Here is a 15,871-nt window from a genome sequence, read left to right on the forward strand (position 1 = left end):
AATCCTCAGTTCTTCTTCCCAGAGGCAACCACAGTTACCAGTTTCTTGTGTATCCTTTCAAATATCATCAATGCATAAAAAGGTATGTTTGTATATATCTTCTTAAACGGTAGCACATTTTCATATTATTTTATAGTTTCTTTTTAAATATGTTTTGGGGAGTATACCATATTAGTATATCTAAAGTTTCCTTATCTTTTTGGATAGCTGTATATTATTTGATCATATGATGTACCATGTTCCTATTATTCAACAAAAACAGAAAGAAAAGCTTGTGGGGTTTTTTTTCTTTCCAACTCTATAGGTAGAATTTTTTTGAAAATATAAAAGGGCCAAAACCACCTCAGTTATAGTTACCATTATATTTTCAAAGATTTTTTTCTTATATTTCTATGTAATTATTTTAAAATAAATATTTTAAGGGCAAACCACTGCCCCCCAAACTGGAGAGACAAGCAAACACAGAAGTTCACAGCTTATAGGGAGCAGAAGCCATTGGAGCCAGGAACTGGTAGGAATACACAAACAATAATTAACAAATACTTGAAGGCTGAATGTGGACTAGCCCAAGTCGTAAGACGCCCACACACTTTCATGAGTTTTACTTCTAGGATCCTATCAGGTTCTCATGGTGAAGGTCAGAGAAAAGAATCCTGTGTTTCTGACAGGAGAAAGGGAAATGCGACCATTCTGAAATACACTCAGAAAACAAGTAATCATTTTAGAACATGACCAGAGCTATTTATCTTCCATAACAAAGGTTTGTCCTCAGAGGAAACTACTTTACCAGAGCCTCATCTGACCTAGGGAAAGGGCAATTGGACAACTCTAGCTCCTTCTAGCCTTCCTGCTTCATATTAAGGGATGGGGAAAAAATAAGAAACTCTTCTGAAGGTCACAGCCCGGAACTCAGACCCACTATAAATATATTGAGCTTTTTTTTTAAAAAAAAGATTTTATTGGGAAAGGGGAACAGTGTGTACTTCCAGGCCTTTTTTCCAAGTCAAGTTGTTGTCCTTTCAGTCTTAGTTGTGGAGGGCGCAGCTCAGCTCCAGGTCCAGTTGCTGTTTCTAGTTGCAGGGGGCACAGCCCACCATCCCTTGCGGGACTCGAGGAATTCAACTGGCAACCTTGTGGTTGAGAGCCCACTGGCCCATGTGGGAATTGAACCAGCAGCCTTCGGAGTTAGGAGCATGGAGCTCCAACCACCTGAGCCACCGGGCGGGCCCAAATTGAGTTTTAGTAATACGATTATGGAACACTTCTCTTCCCCCAATACATTACCACCACATCAACAGGGCTCCAATATAGTAACAGTAAATTATAACTGAGACAGCTGCAAGATGCCCACTCTCTTTAGTAGGAATTTCTAGGGAAACCCAAAGATAGCAGGAAAGACAAAAACAAGGACAGTAAAAGAAACATAAGCTTCTAACACCTTACAGCTACAGCAAGCATTAAAAACAGCCTAACTCCTAGCCAGAGAAACAGAAAAAAGAAAAACAAAAACAAAAACAAACCCCTCACAGGAAAGGCCTACTTATCTCAGTTCTTATTACCTGACACATTATGTCTGGCTTTCAACAAAAAATTAATTATAAGGCATGCTAATAGGCAAGAAAGACACTATCTGAAGAAACAAAGCAAGTCTCAGAACTAGACTCAGATATGGCAGATTTTGGAATTACTAGACTAGGAATTTAAAATAACTTTGATTAATATGCTACGGGTGCGAATGGAAAAAGTAAACAACATACAAGAAAAGTAAGTAGTGTAAGGAGAGAGCCGGAAATATTAAGAAATAATCTGGGCCGGCCCAGTGGCTCAGGTGGTTGGAGCTCCGAGCTTCTAACTCCCAGGTTGAGATTTGATTCCCACATGGGCCAGTGAGCTGCACCCTCTACAGCTAAGATTGTGAACAACTCTCGCTGGAGCTGGGCTGCCGTGGGCTGCCGTGGGCTGCCGTGGGCTGCCGTGAGCATGAGCTGGACAGCCGTGGACAGCATGAGCTGCTGTGAGCGGCCTACTGACGACTGGCGAGACTGCCTCAGCAGGGGTGGCTGAGGAGCGCAAGACTCGAACCAGAATGTGTGTGGGGGGGGAGGCAGAAAAAGGGGGGAAGAAAAGAATCTAAAGGAAATGCTGGAAATCAAAAACATTATAACAGAAATGAGGAATGCCTTTAATGCCCTCATGAGTGGATGGGACATGGCGAGGAAAAGAATCAGTGAGCTTGAAGATGTATCAATAGAAACTTCCCAAAATGACAAAAAGAAAAAAGAACGGATATGTGGGTAAATAAGAAAAGGTGTAATATCCACATAACAGGAATACCAGAAGGGGGGGAGGGAGGAAGAGCAAGGAGAAGAACTATTTGAAGCAATAATCACTGGGAATTTTTAAAAATTGACAGAACCCAACCACACATCCAGGAAGATCAGAGGACACCACACAGGGTGAATGCCAAAAATTCTACACTTGGGCATACCATATCAAACCACACAAAACAAAAGACAAAAAAAATCCTGAAAGCAGCCACAGGGAAAAAACAAACCACCTTACATACAAAGGAACAAAGATAAGAATTACATTGAATTTCCCTTTAGAAACTACGCAAACAAGAACTATGCAAGAAGATACTAGAGTGAAATATTTTAAGTTTTGAAAGAAAAAATCCATCAACCTAAAATTCTGTATTCAGAAAAATTATCCTTTAAAAATGAAGAAGAAATAAAGACTGTTCCAGATAAAAACTGAGGGAATTTATTGCCAGCAGACTTGTCTCGCAAAAAACATTAAAGGATGCTCTTTGGAAAGAAGGAAAATGATGCAGGTCAGAAACTTGGATCTACACAAAGAAAGGAAAAGCATTAAGAAGAAATAAAATGAAATAAGATCTTTCATTTTATTGATTTAATAATAACTTCAATAATAGCAACAATGTATTGGGAGATTTTAGCTTATGGATAAGTGAAATGAATGACAGCAATATTATAAGGGACAAGAAGGGGAATTTGTAATACTTATAAGGTATTTTCACTACTCATGAAGTGACACTATATTTGAAAATGGACTTAGATTAGCTGTAAATATATCTTACATACTCTAGAGCAAACACTAAAATTTCTTAAAGAAGTATACTTAATATGCTGAGAGGAGAGAAAATGGAATCATATAAAATGTTTAATTAAAACTAAAGAACACAGAAAAAAGAAGATAAAAAAGAAAGAACTGCAACAAAAATAGAAAACAATTACAAATATGGTAGGTATTAATACAACTTTATCAATAAACATTTTAAATGTGGATAGTCTAAATACATCGATTAAAAGGCAGAGTGAATAAAAGAAACAAGACCCAACCGTTGTCTATAAGAAAACTACTTTAAATATATAACACAGGTAGACTAAAAGTAAAGAGATGGACAAACAATCCAATTTTAAAAATAGGTAAATTACTTGAATAGACATTTCTCCAAAGAAGATATACAAATGGCCAATAAGTGCATGATACGATGATTAAGATCATTAGTCATTAAGTAAATGCAAATCAAAATCCTCAGTGATATGCTATTTCACACCTACTAGATGCAGCAAGGATGTGGAGAAACTGGAACTTTTCTACATTATGGCTGGGAATGTAAATGGTGCCACTGCTATGAAAAACAGTTTGACAATTCCACAAGGAACTAAACATTGAATTACCTTATAACTCAGTAATTCCACTCCTAGGTACATACCCAAAAGAATTAAAAGCAGGGTCTCAGAGAGATATTTGCAAACCCATGTTCATGGCAGCATTGCTCACAATATCCAAAAGGTGAAAACAACTCGTGTCCATCAACAGATGAATGGATAAGCAAAATGTTATATACATACAATGAACTTATTATTCAATCATAGAAAGGAGTAAAGTTCTGATACATGCTACAATATGGATGAACCTTGAAAATATTATGCTTAGTGAAAGAAGCCAGACACAAAAGGACAAATATTGCATGATTTCACTTATACGAAATATCTAGAATAGGCAAATCCATAGGGACAGAAAGTAGACTAGAGGTTATAAGCAGCTAGGAAGAGGTGGTAATGGAAATTTATTGCTTAATGGGTACAGAATTTCTGTTTGGGGTGATGAAAAAGTTTTGGACATAGATAGTGATGATGGTTGCACAACATTCTGAGTTACTGACACTGAATTGTACACTTAATAGTTCAATGGCAATTTTTATGTCATATATTTTACCACAATTTTTTAAAATTAATGATGTAATTTACCAAAATCCACTGAATTGTACACAAGGACCAAGGACTATGGGGGAGGGATTAACTACAAAGAGTCATAGGGAAATTTTGGGGTGGCGAAAGTGTTTCAATTGCGGTGATGGTTACACATTTGCATGTGTTTTTCCAAACTCATTACATAGTATACCTAAAACTTGTTAACTTACTACATATGAATACACCAATAAGGCTGGCAAAACATGAAAATATAAAAGCAATCCTTCAAAACAGAAAGTAAAATGGAATGAAACATTCTCAATAAAACTGGGGAAAAAGAAATGTTATTAAATGAATCGATGCATTGAACTAGATAAAAAAAAACTCAAACTGTTTTTTGTTTTTTTTTAAGGAGGGCACAGCTCACAGTGGCCCATGTGGGGATCGAACCAGCAACCTTGGTTCTATTAGCACCACGCTCTAAACAACTGAGCTAACCAGCCACCCCTCAAACTGTTTTTAGTAATCATATCGTTGGTAGTTATTGCTGTCATTGTTCTGAGACTGTGTGTTGTGGAAGAAATGAAGTAATAATTATGTTGCTGTTGAGAAGTGATTTTTTTTTTATATTGCTGAAAGGAAATACAGATTGACATAAGGTTTATGAGGTTAAGTGAAAACTCTGTAGCCTGATTTTGAATAGGAAGTGTCAGTATGAATTCATGATGTGTTTTATCTTTTTTTTTTAATTAGATTTTCTAGCTCTGCCAGCTGAAAAGACCTAGGATCCATGACCAATCCAGTACCAATGAGCATCTCTGGCATCCAGACTGGTGGAATTGGTGAGAGCTGTCTTTGGACAGGTGAATTGGGTGGTTGGGAGAAGTGGTGGGCCTTCTTACTTTTTTGGAATGTTTTCTGGGTGCACATAATACCTAGTTAAGAAATAAATAACAAAAATAAAATACAACAAGTACAAATATAAATGAATTTAGACTCAGAATTTTTAAAAAAGAGAAATGTGACCATTTTTTAGACTCAAATTTGGTGACGTGGACCACACCAGTTACATGAATGTATTGCTATTTTTTAAATATAACAACAACAACAATAACTAACATTCACAGAGTTTTGCCATATGCCAGGAATTGGCTAAGAACTTAATAATAACAACTTGAGGCATACAGAAGTAATGGGTCTGAGATCATACAGCTGGCTAGAAGCTGTGAACGTCTAAAGGCTGTCTGGATCCTTACAGCATGGAAGGGAGTAAGATTAAGTGAATCAGTGCTTCTTTTGGAAGTAAAGTGTGAAAAGAAAAAAAGTTTACTGTACTGGCACAGTACAAGGGGCCTTGATCTGTAAGGCTGGGCTGAAACAACTAACAGACTCCAGAGGATGGGTCCAGCGGCCCAAGACCTAAAGATTATGTTGTGGGAGTTACATCCCAATCGGAGTTCTCCGTGTTGAATCAAAGGGAAATTAGGCAGGCAGGACATTAAAGGTTTCCAGTGTGACCCAGGACAACCTGAAATGTGTGGGTAACACCTCAATCCCTGCTGCTCTGCTGCCTAGCAGGGAATATAGATTTGATGTGTGCCTTTCAGCCACTGGAAGAACCAGGGTAGGAGACAAGTATTCAAGGAAAAGAGGAAAAGAGGCAAAAGGAAAAAAAAAATTAGGGCTATACGTGGTGTAGAGTCTGTGATGGAGAAATGTCCCCTATTTTGTCCTGGGTATGGTTTTGGGGATGGAATATGTACAGGAGGACAGCTGATAGATGTAACAGGATGTTGCTTCATTAATCCAGAGACCTGAATACACGTATCTCCACAAACTGCTGTTCCTGTTTATCGCCAAATTGCCTGGTTGAGAGACTGAGCCATTGCAAGCCAGTGTCTGAATCTTGACACTTCACCCAACTGATTAGACACTTTTCCTGGTATCATTTCCAAGAACCTCTATTTTCACTGCTTCCTTGGGACATCCTACTTCTCTGATTCCTCTGTGGAAACAAACCAACCCCCTCCTGTATATCTGACAGCTTAGAACAGAGTCAATTCTGTCCCCAAGGCAGGGAGATAGATAGATTAATACATTGAGTAGCTTATTCCAACCACTTTGGAACTTGATACTATAACTAGACTATAATTGATTGGTATGAGTCTGAATCTTGTGGGGTTTTTTTCTAGACTGTGTGTCAGGCCTCATCCAATTTATGGAAACTTTCCTTAGAGCCAGGGGCCATGTATGTCACACCATCCAATCATTCAAAACCTCAAGGCTCTACCTCCAAATACCATGTTTCCCCGAAAATAAGACCTAGCCTGACCATCAGCTCTACTGCATCTTTTGGAGCAAAAATTAATATAAGACCCAGTCTTATTTTACTATAAGACTGGGTCTTTAATATAATATAATAATTAATATAATATAAAAGACTAGGTCTTATATAAGAACGGGTACAATACAGAGTTTTATATAAGACCGGATCTTATATTAATTTTTGCTCCAAAAGACACATTAGAGCTGATGGTCCGGCTAGGTCTTCTTTTCGGGGAAACATGGTATATCTATCTATTGCTCTCCCCACTACACCCACCCTCATTTAAGGCAGAAAACTAATAGCACACTCAAATTGGGTACTTCTTGGAAAGATTAATAAAGGAACTATTAAACTAATGAACTGATGTAGGGAAATACAAGTGCACTCTGTGCCGCTATTGCCCTAGAAGAAATGGGGAGAGGGGGGCATTACTAGAATACAAAGATTGCTTTATGGAAAGGGCTGCCTGACAGGAGCTGTGACTTTTCATCAGGGTATATAGGTACCCATAGAAACCCTGCAGATTAGGAGCCAGGGGAGTACCCTGATCTCACTCTCTTTGCACCCTCTGACCTCTTGCCAGGGCTCCATATTGGCTTCTTCTTCAACCAGAAGCCAGAGGGTTCAGTCAACAGAGGTCAGCTTCCTGGAGCACAGAGAAGGCAGAGAAGGATAGAGTAGACCTAGAAGGATTAAACAGAACATCATCTTTAACTGTATTTATCTTAACCTATAGTCTGATTTCTTCATAGCTGCCAAGCAGTCTTTTTTATAAATTGTGATGAAATACATATAACATAAAATTTGCCATTTTAACCATTTTAAGTGTACAATTCAGTGACATTAATTACATTCACAATGTTCTGCAACCATCAGCATCTATTTCCAAATTTCTTTCATAACCCCAAAGAGAAACTCTGTACCCATGAAGCAATAATTTTTTATTCCTCCCACCCCAAAGCCCCTGTTAATCTCTAATCTACTTTCCATCTCTGTGAATTTGCCTATGATATTGCATATAAGTGAAATCATGCAATATTTACCTATTTGTTTCTGGCTTCTTTCACATAGCATAATGTTTACAAGGTTCATCCATGTTGTAGCACGTGTCAGTACTTCACTTTTTGTATGGCTAATATTCCATTGTATGCATGTGCTACATTTTGTATGCATGTACTACCTTCCTTTCTCCCTCTCCCTCTCCCTCTCCCTCTCCCTCTCCCTCTCCCTCTCCCTCTCCCTCTCCCTCTCCCTCTCCCTCTCCCTCTCCCTCTCCCTCTCTCTCTCCTCTCTCTCTCTCTCTTTTTTTAAAAGATTTTATTGGGGAAGGGGAACAGGACTTTATTAGGGAACAGTGTGCACTTCCAGGACTTTTTTCCAAGTCAAATTGTTCCAAGTCAAGTTGTTGTCCTTTCAATCTTAGTTGTGGAGGGTGCCGTTCAGCTTCAAGTTGTTGTCCTTTCAGTCTTAGTTGTAGAGGGCGCAGCTCAGCTCCAGGTCCAGTTGCCAGTTGCAAGTTGCAGGGGGCGCAGCCCACCATCCCTCGCGGGACTCGAGGAGTTGAACCAGCAACCTTGTGGTTGAGAGCCCACTGACCCATGTGGGAATTGAACCAGCAGTCTTTGGAGTTAGGAGCACGGAGCTCCAACTGCCTGAGCCACTGGGCCAGCCCTACATTTCTTTATCCATTCATCTGCTGATGGACACTTTGGTTGTTTTTACCATTTGGCTATTGTGAATAATGCTGCAATGAACATTAGCATACAAGTATTTGAGTCCTTATTTTCAATTCTTTTATTCTTTCACTTTATACATAAGAGTGAAATGTCTGGGTTATATGGTAATTCTAACTTTTTGAGGAACCCCAATATAACCTTTAAAAAATATAAATTGATGATGGTATTCTCCTCCTTAAAACTCTGTAATGCTTCCCAATTTTAAAACTTATTATAAAGTTACAGTAATCAAGACAGTGTGGTACTGGCATAAGGATAGATATAGATCAATGGAATAAAATTGAGAGCCATACATTTATAGGCAATTGATTTCAGACAAGAGTCCAAAGATAATTCAATGGGAAAAGAATAGTCTTTTCAACAAATAGTTCTAGGACATCTGGATAGCTACACACAAAAAAATGAAATTGGACCCCTTACATATACAAACAAAAACTTAACTCAAAATAGACCATATGCCTAAATGTAAGAGCTAAATGCATAAAGCTCTTAGAAAAAAACATAGGAGTAAAACTTTTTGATGGTGGATTAGGTAAAAGCTTTTAGCTATGACACCAAAAAGCATAAGCAACCAAAGAAAAAAATGATAAATTAGACTTCATCAAATTAAAAACTTGTACTTTGAAGGGTAGTGTCAAGAAAGTTAAAAGACAATCCACAGAGTAAAAAAATATTTGCAAATCATATATTTGATAAGGGATTTGTATCGAAAATGTATAAAGAATTCTTACTCAACAATACAAAGACAACCCAGTAAAAAATGGGCAAAGGATTTGAACAGACAATTCTCCAAAGAAGATATACAAGTGGCTGATAAGCACATGAAGAAATACTCAACATCGTTAGCCATCAGGGAAATACAAATCGAAACCACAATGAGATACCATTTCACTTGCTCTAGGATAGCTATAATAAAAAAGACAGATAATAACAAATGTTGATGAGAATGTGTAGAAATTGGACCCCTTTGTTTCTCTCTTGATTTAATTTAAAAAGGTAAATACTTGTTTTTTTCCTTCTTTTAAATTATAAGTTCCTTGAGTACTGGGACTGCATCTTATATAAAATTTATAAATCGCATACTTTTAACAGATTTAAAACTAATATCCCTATATGACAACTTACCTCATCTAATCACATGTGTATATTTTGCAACTTTGTCTTGACAGGGTCACCACAGACCTATATTACCCAAGCTGAATGTATATCTTTTCATTCCCTAGTAGTGGGAGTAGAAATGTGTGTACAACATTCTGGAGGACATTGTAGCAATACAGTGAGCAGCTGCTTTCTTATCACTGTAGAGTCCAGAGTTCCATAAATGGCTGACCAGTGTCTTTCACACTGTGGTTGTCATAGCCCTACCTCCATATAGCCTGCCACAGCACTCAAATCACCAGTATTAGCTGCATTGTCTGTAGTCTCCAGATCCAATGAGGAGGTTTTATCCCCCAGATTAAATGTCTATAATACAGCTCACCAGTGAAGAACTCAGAGGAAGCTTACTGAAGGAAGGAACTCAGAACTCTGATTATCATCACAGTAGAAACTTGCATTTCTGGTCAACACGGACTAACAGGGACTGGATTTACCTTCTGCCTTAAATAACTAGAAAACAAATAACAAAATATATATAACAGCAAAATAAAACAATGGTTTTCAGACATTGGACAGTAGGCAGCATAAGACCGTGACCCCTGAGAAGAGGGAAACAATGTGAGCCCTGTGATCGTGCTATCTTACTGCCTGGAGGAAGCTTCCAGGCTGCTGTCCAAGGAAAGGGAAACCAAATGTGGCCCAGAAATCTCTCTGAAATGAGGAAACAGAGATAAGAGTTCGGGAAGGCCAAGGTGGATAGACTGCAGGGCAGTGTATTGAAGAGGAAGGAGATGCACAGAGAAAGAATGACGGAAATCTGCAAAGTGGTCCCCTCAAGTCTTTGTCTGAGCACTGATCTTTGCACGCATACTATGAGGAAACTACCCAAGGCTGAGGAAAGAACTATGGGAAAGAATAGCCAGGACAGTTTCTGGACTTCTTACAGATGTGCGAATAGTTTGTGTTCCTGCCAGCGAGGCTAGAAAGACCTTGTAATGCACAGGGCATTAGGTAGAATTCCCAGATTGGTAGATTATTTTAGTCATAGGAATAAATTAGATTAAAGGTTGTGTGGATCTACCCTAACGAAGTTTAAACACAAGTTTCAAAAGGATCCATCTAATTCCAAGTAATTTAACTGCACACCAGAAAAAAATACAATATTATTTAAAGGAATTTAACATAATCTGGGAACCAATAATGTAAAATTCAAAATGTCTGGAATACACTCAAAAAAGATTAAACATCCAAAATAGCAAGAAAATACAACCCATGAACAGGTCAATCAATAGAGGCCAGTGGCAGATCTGAAGATACAGTGATCTGGGGTCGCAGCAATGGGGTGGCCCACTGGCAGGGATACACCAAGGCAGGATGGGAGCCGTATTATCACCCAGAAGCTTGCCAAGGCCAGCTACAAGAAGCGAGGGAATGGCTTGGCTGAGGATCAGCTAATCCAGATGTCAAAGCTGTTGGACACGTTTAAGGCTAATCTGGGGCAATTTGCGCACAAGCATAAGTAGGAGATCCAGAAGAACCCCAAGTTCCAGGTGCAGTCCCAAGACATGAGTGCTACCATGTGGCTCCACTGACTTCTGGAAAAGGATTTTGGTTTAAGATGCTGGGCATACAGATTATTAAAGTGTACATAGCCCTGAAGCACCTGAATGGAGGTCTGAGAACTTTGGAGGTATTGAAAGGAAGGAAAAATTTGCCCAGGATGTCAGCCAAGATGACCTGATTAGGGCCATCAAGTAATTAAAGGCACCTGGCACTGGCTTTGTCATCATCTCTGTGGGTGGCACTTAACCACATTCATTCCGTTCCCGCTGAGCTCAATATGGCTCCCACTGTGGTGCTGCAGCTGGCAGGGAAAAATGGCTACATGACCACCAGTGAGATCAAAGCCAGTCTTAAATGGGACACAGAATGAGTAAGACAAGTGCTGGGACACCTGCTGAAGGAAGGGCTGATCTGGCTGGACTTGTAGACCCAGGGGAGCCACACTACTGTCTTCCAGCTCTGTTCACTGGCCTCTGCTCCCAGGAGGTTACAGCTAAGGAGGCCAGAGAAGTCCTCTATTGAATTTGGGTGAGGAACGGTGCACAGCAGTAGGCAGGCAGAAGAGAGAGGAGCTATTGGAATAAAACCTGAACAATTTTGTTTTTAAAAAGCAGAAGAAAAATCAATCAATAAAAACAGATCCAGAAATTTTAATGGTGATGGAACTAACAAACAAGGACCTAAAAGCAGCTAGGGTAAATCTGCTCTATGTATTCAAAAAAAATAGAGGAAAACATGACCATGATAATTAGAGAAGTAGATGACATAAGAAAGATCCAAACGAAACTTCTAGATATGAAAAGTACAATATCTGAAATGAAAAACACACTAGATGAGATAAAAGAAGATGCTGAAGTGGGGTGGTCAGATGGCTCAGTTGGTTAGAGAGCGAGCTCTCAACAACAAGCTTGATGGTTCAATTCCCGCATGGAATGGTGGACTGTGCTCCCTGCAACTAAAGATTGAAAACGGCGACTGGACTTGGAGCTGAGCTGCGCCCTCCACAACTAGATTGAAGGACAACTACTTGGAGCTGATGGGCCCTGGAGAAACACACAGTTCCCCAATATACCCCAATAAAATTTGTTTAAAAAAAAAGCAGATGCTGAAGAAAAGATCAGTGATCGAAAGAAACAGCAATAGAAACTAACCAACATGAAGTGGAGACAATAAAGGATTTTAAAAATGAACAGAGCACCATTTATGTGTGGAATAATATTTAGCACACTGGCATATGCAATGCCCCATAAGGATCCCATAAGGAAAGATGGGTGAGAAGAGGTTTAGAAAAACAATTTAAAGATAAAATGGCCAGAAAATTTCCAAATTTGTTGAAAGCTCTAAACCCACAGATCCAAGAAGTTCAATGAATCCTACACAGAATAAACCTAAAGAAAATAACACCAGGTCATTTCATAATGAAATTGACTACACCAGTGATAAAGAGAAAAATCTAAAGAACAGCCAGAGGAAAAAAACATATCTCTTACAGAAGAATAGAGTTCTCATTAGAAACTACATAAAAGGAAAAATATCTTTAGAGTACTGAAAGACAAAAACCTTTCAACCTAAAATTCTTTACCCAGCAAAATTATCATTCAGAAATGTATAGTCCCTCAAAAAGTTAAACATACAATTACCGTATATCTCAGAAATCCCACTTCTAGGTATAAAACCAAAGCATTGAAAATAGGGACTCTAACAGATATTTGGAAAATGTTCATTGCAGCATTATTCACAAATGGTAGAAACAACTAAAGTGTCCATCAGCAGATGAATAGATAAACAAATGTAGTATATGCATATAATGGAATATTAGTCAGCCATACAAAGAAATGAAGTTCTGATACATGCTACAACATGGATGAATCTTGTAAACATTATGCTACATGAAAGAAACCAGACACAAAAGGATAAATATTGCCTGATTCCACTTACATAAAATTTCTATAACAGACAAATTCACAGACACAAAAAGTAGATTAGAAGATACGAGGGGCTGGCAAGAGGAGGTAATAGGGAGTTACTGCTTAATGGGTAAAGTTTCTGTTTGGGGTGATGAACAAGTTTTGGTAATAGTATTGATGGTTGTACAATATTGTGGATGTAATTGCCAATGAATTGTACACTTAAAATTGTTCAAATGGAAGACTTTATGTACATTTCACCACAATAACAAAATGAAGGTAAAATGAACTATTTTTTAGATAAACAAAAGATGAGAAAATTCATCACTGGAATTTTGATGAATGAGAAAATTCATGCTCCACAAGAAATGTTAAAGGAAGTTCTCCAGGCAGAAGGAAATGATAACATGTGGAAATCTGGGTCTACACAACAGAATAAAGAGTGTCAAAAGTAGTAAGTATATGAGTATATGTAAAAGACATTTCTTTAATCTCTTCAAAAGATACTACACATAAAGTGATACGTTATTTGAAGGTAGGCTGATATTTAAAGATGTATTTTATAACCTCTAGAACTAAAAAAATAAAGGTATAACTAATATGCCAATAGTGGAGACAAAATGGAATCACGAAAAAGATTCAATCCAAAGGAAATCAGGAAAACAAGAAAAACGGAACAATGTGTGGTGTCAGATGCGTACTAATCGGGGTGATCACTTCATAAGGTATACAAATGTCTAATCGCTATGCTGTACACCTGAAACTAATATATTGTACATCAACTGTTTAAATAAAAAGAGATGGGACAAATAAACAGCAAGATGGTAGCTTCAAATTCAACCATATTGATAATTACATTAAATGTTCATGTTGTAAGTACCCCAATTAAAGGCAAGGATGGTCAGATTGGATTTAAAAAATCTAGGACCTGGGCTGGTCCAGTGGCTCAGGCGGTTGGAGCTCCATGCTCCTAACACCGAGGGCTGCCGGTTCGATTCCCACATGGGCCAGTGGGCTCTCAACCACAAGGTTGCCGGTTGGACTCCTCAACTCCCAAAGGATGGTGGGCTCTGCCCCCTGCAACTAAGATTGAACACTGGCACCTTGAGCTGAGCTGCCACTGAGCTCCTGGATGGCTCAGTTGGTTGGCGTGCATCCTCTCAGCCACAAGGTTGCCAGTTCAACTCCTGCAAGGGATAGTGGACTGTGCCTTCTGCAACTAACAATGACAACTGGACCTGGAGCTGGGCTGTGCCCTCCACAGCTAAGATTGAAAGGACAACAACTTGACTTGGAAAAAGTCCTGAAGATACACACTGTTCCCCAATAAAGTCCTGCACCCGTTCCCCAATAAAATCTTTAAAAAGAAATCTAGGACCCAACTATATGTTGTCTACAAGAAATTCACTTAAATGTAAATAAATTGATAGTTTAAAGAAAAGAGATAGGAAAATGTGTACTAAATAATCAAGCAAGAATCAAATAAAAGTTGAAGTGGCTATATTGAAAATAAGAAATAAACAAATCTATAACTATAGTTGGAGATTTTAGCACTTTTCCATAAGTAACTGATAGAAAAACTATACAGAAAATCAGTAATATAGATTTTAAGACCACTATCAGCCAATTTGAACTAGCTGACTTTTACAGGACATGTCACCAAACTCCAGGATACATATTCTTTTCAGGTGCACACGGAACACTTATCAAGATAGACCATGTTCTAGGCCATAAATATAAATACAAAAGGATCTCAATAAATATACAAGGGTTCAAGTCATGCAAATTATGTTCTCTGACCACAATGTAATTAAACTAGAAATCACTAACAGAGAGATATAAGGAAAATCCTTCAAATATTTGGAAATTAAATAACAAACTTCTAAACCCACGAATTAAAGAAGAGATCTGTCAAGGGCAATTATAAAATATTTTGAACCTAAGTGACAATGGAAATATAACATATTAAAATATGTGAGATGCAGCTAAGGTACTTCCTAGAGGAAAATTTATGGCATTGAATGCTTATATTAACAACGAAGAAAGGCACCTGTTAGATTGGCTAAAATCCAAAATACCAACACCACCAAATGCTGGCAAGGAACTCTTGTTCATTGCTAGTGGGAATGCAAAGTGGTACAGCCACTTTGGAAGACAGTTTGGAAGTTTCTTACAAAACTAAACTTACTATAAAATCCAGCAATTGCACTCCTTGGTATTTACCAAATGAGTTGAAAACTTATGTTCATACAAAAACCTGCATACAAATGTTTATAGCACTTATTCATAATTACAAAAATTTGGAAACCACCAAGATGTCCTTCAATAGGGGAATGGATAAACAAACAACGGAATATAATTCAGCAATAAAAAGAAATGAATTAGCAAGCCACGAAGACATGGGAGAAACTTTAATGCATTTTATTAAATGAAAGAAGCCAACTGAAAATGCTAAATATTGTATGATTCAAACTATATGACATCCTGGAAAAGGCAAAACTATAGAGACAGTAAAAACTTCAGTGGTTGCCAGGGAGTTGGGAGAAAGAGGGAAATATAGGCCGAGCATAGAGTACTTTTAGGGCAGTGAAACTATTCTGTATGATACAATAATGGTGGATATATGTCATTATTCATTTGTCAAAACCTGTAGAACATACAACACCAAACATACACCCTAATGTAAACCATGGACTTGAGTGATAATGATTTATTAATGTAGACTCATCAATTGTAAAAAATATACCATTCTGATATGGGATGTTGGTATTGGGGTTGTGTGTGAGATCGGGGGGTTTATAGGAACTCTCTACATTTTCTGCTCAATTTTTCTCTGTGAACTTTAAATTTCTCTAAAATATAAAGTCTACTGACTTTAAAAAAGAAAGGTCTAAATCATGTTTTTGTCCATTGTTATTGTTATTTGGTGATGGTATCAAATGGATTTTGAATGTTAAACCGACTTGTGTCTCTTCTAAGCAGCATGTAAGTGGGTTTGGTTTTTGTTTTACATATATATGG

At 38.0% G+C, this 15,871-nt stretch overlaps 1 protein-coding gene and 1 pseudogene across 2 annotated transcripts in view; one reads left to right on the forward strand and one right to left on the reverse strand.

Annotated features, from left to right (window-relative positions):
• The window catches only part of NOLC1 (nucleolar and coiled-body phosphoprotein 1), a 42,039-nt gene that overhangs the window by 1,496 nt on the left and 24,672 nt on the right, over nucleotides 1–15,871 (reverse strand). The window lies entirely within an intron of this gene.
• On the forward strand, nucleotides 10,718–11,465 carry LOC308508531 (vacuolar-sorting protein SNF8-like; annotated as a pseudogene). The gene has a single exon. The product of its transcript is annotated as a vacuolar-sorting protein SNF8-like (transcript).

The sequence above is a fragment of the Rhinolophus hipposideros genome (assembly GCF_964194185.1).
Source record: "Rhinolophus hipposideros genome assembly, chromosome: 15".
Lineage (NCBI taxonomy): Eukaryota > Metazoa > Chordata > Mammalia > Chiroptera > Rhinolophidae > Rhinolophus > Rhinolophus hipposideros.